Source organism: Scylla paramamosain, chromosome 22, assembly GCF_035594125.1.
Source record: "Scylla paramamosain isolate STU-SP2022 chromosome 22, ASM3559412v1, whole genome shotgun sequence".
Classification (NCBI taxonomy): Eukaryota; Metazoa; Arthropoda; class Malacostraca; order Decapoda; family Portunidae; genus Scylla; species Scylla paramamosain.
Window position 1 is genome coordinate 6,715,001 of NC_087172.1, and position 2,500 is coordinate 6,717,500.

At 44.3% G+C, this 2,500-nt stretch overlaps 1 protein-coding gene across 1 annotated transcript in view; it reads left to right on the forward strand.

Moving 5' to 3' along the window:
* The window catches only part of LOC135111492 (mitochondrial basic amino acids transporter-like), a 36,166-nt gene that overhangs the window by 1,174 nt on the left and 32,492 nt on the right, over positions 1-2,500 (forward strand). The gene's annotated exons all lie outside the window — the stretch shown is intronic.

A 2,500-nucleotide genomic window follows, 5' to 3' on the forward strand; every position in this document is an offset into this window, starting at 1 on the left:
CAAAAAACCACACCACAACCCGGAATTACTCCTTCAGTACACCGCCATATGGTTACATAAACGATGTGACAGGCGAGGTTACCCTTTGTACCATAACTAGACTGGAAAAGGACTTAGAGATTATACTACCATGTCCTCAATTAATAACTCGCACACAGGTAGATAGATAGGCAGATTTATTGATTATATAATTATACAACACCCACACACACCCACACACACCCACACACACTCTCTTCCCTTACTTTCTTAGAGCGAATCTTTGCCAAGCACTTTAGAATCACTAGTACTGTACAGCTTGTCACAAACACTAGGCACTAACATCTGTACTTTTTTTTTTTTTTTGTTACTTCTTTATGCTTAGATCTGCAGTACTCATCGTGATCATCAGTAGAATAAGGAGATGAATGTTTGTTCTTCATTTATATTTCTTAGTGTTGCAATAGTCATCGTAATCAACACTGCAAAAACGGGGCATTTTTTGTTCCTTTGTGTTCCTCAGTGTTGCAGGGACTAGTAATCATCAGTAAAACAAAAGGGAAGGTGTTTGTTCTTTGTGTGTGTGTGTGTGTGTGTGTGTGTGTGTGTGTGTGTTCCAAGTCAGGACAAGCAGAGGTGGCGTTCCTCAAGAGGCAGCACTGGTGTGAGGCGGCAGGTGGTCACGTTTATAAATAGCACGAGGGAGGAGTGAGCTCATGATAGATTCAGGATGGGGGAGGTAGAAAATAATTGTAAGGGAAACTTGTCTTGTTAGCCTTCCAGATACATTTTCTGTTTGGTGTCAAGAAAATAAAGGTGATTACTGTAGAATTTTCTCTTTTTTTTTTTTTTCTTTAAGTTGGGTTTGCTTTGTGATCTCTCTCTCTCTCTCTCTCTCTCTCTCTCTCTCTCTCTCTCTCTCTCTCTCTCTCTCTCTCTCTCTCTCTCTCTCTCTCTCTCTCTCTCTTCATCACTCCCCTCTTCCCATCCCTCCCTTCTCCCCATCCCTCCGCTCTCCCCATCCCTCCCTCACCCCAACCTTTTCCTCTAAAGTAAAAGGCACTTCCTGATCCACTAAAAAAAAAAAAAAAAAAACAGCAACACCCAACAACAGCAAAAACCCGAGAAAGACACTGATTAATTGACTGAATGACTAACACCCGGGCGCCGCAGAAATGAGGGCACCTGTCGCCGAACATTCAAATACCAGCAGAACAACACAAGGGCAGCAGGACTCAGCAGGTGGAGGAGGCAGGGGTGTAGTGTGCAGGGAGGAGGCCGTCCTGGGGGTGGTGTGACTGCTGTTGTCGGGCGGGCAGAGTAAGGCAGTTGAAGTCCTTAGAATGTTTGTGTGTGTGTCTCGGTGGTTGTGTGGGTAAGGTTAGGTTTTTGAAGTTTGGGAGTCTTTTGTGGTGGTTTTAAGAGGGAGAGAGAGGGATAGGAAAGAAGGGAGGGAGGGAAATGGGGAAGGGGGAGGGAGGGAAATGGGGAAGGGGAGAGGGAGGGAAATGGGGAAGGGAGAGGGAGAGAAATGGGGAGAGAGAGAGAGAGAGAGAGAGAGAGAGAGAGAGAGAGAGAGAGAGAGAGAGAGAGAGAGAGAGAGAGAGAGAGAGAGAGAGAATGGGGGAAATTAATGAATGAATGAAGGAAGGAAAGAAGGGAAAAAGAAAGGAAAGAATGGAGGAAAGAAAGGAAAAAGTGAGAAAGAGAAACACATAGCCAGACAGAGAAACAAAAAAGAAAAAAAAAAGAGCAGGAAAGACGAAAAAATAGGCAATAAAAAGGAAAACTGAAGAAAAGACAAATAAACATGAAGTGGAATACACAATTTTCCTTGACAATATGACACAAAAAATGATACTGATAGGAAAAATATGCTGAGTCTTCCTGGTGTGGTGTGTGGCTACGTGTGCTGTGTGATGTGGTGCGTGGTGCCATGTAAGGTGCAAGGTGTGGTGTGTGTGGTGGCCTGAATATTGGCTGCTGTACGATGAGTGGTAATGTGTGGTGACGAGTGGAATGGTGTGTGGTGCAGTGCGGTGACCTGAATACTGGTTGCTGTGATGCTTGTGTCGTGTTGAAGCACCGCTGTCATGAGTGGGAGGGGTCGTATGCACACGAGAACAATTAATTTCGTGGCTGTCGGCTGTCACAATATAAAGGCCAACACTCCCAAGCATTTTCCCGCCTTCCCTCCCTCGACTTCCAAACAGCTGTAGTGCAAGTTATTACGATGCTATTACGATTCTCAAGGGAGTTTTCCGTGACGCCGGTGACAATTTTACACAGAGTCAATAAGTGGCACTTTATAAAGGCTCAATTTCTCAGGCATGTCAGAGCCTTCCCTCCCTTTCAAGCGGCCGTAGTGAAGGTCATTACGATGCTATTACGGTTACCAGTGGAATTATCGAGACGTCTTTGATACACGAGAACTTTTCATATTCTCAAACATTTTAACGTTTTATCTCAACTTTTAAGGCGGATGTAAATGTAGGTTATTGAAATTTTCAAGGGTGTTTTT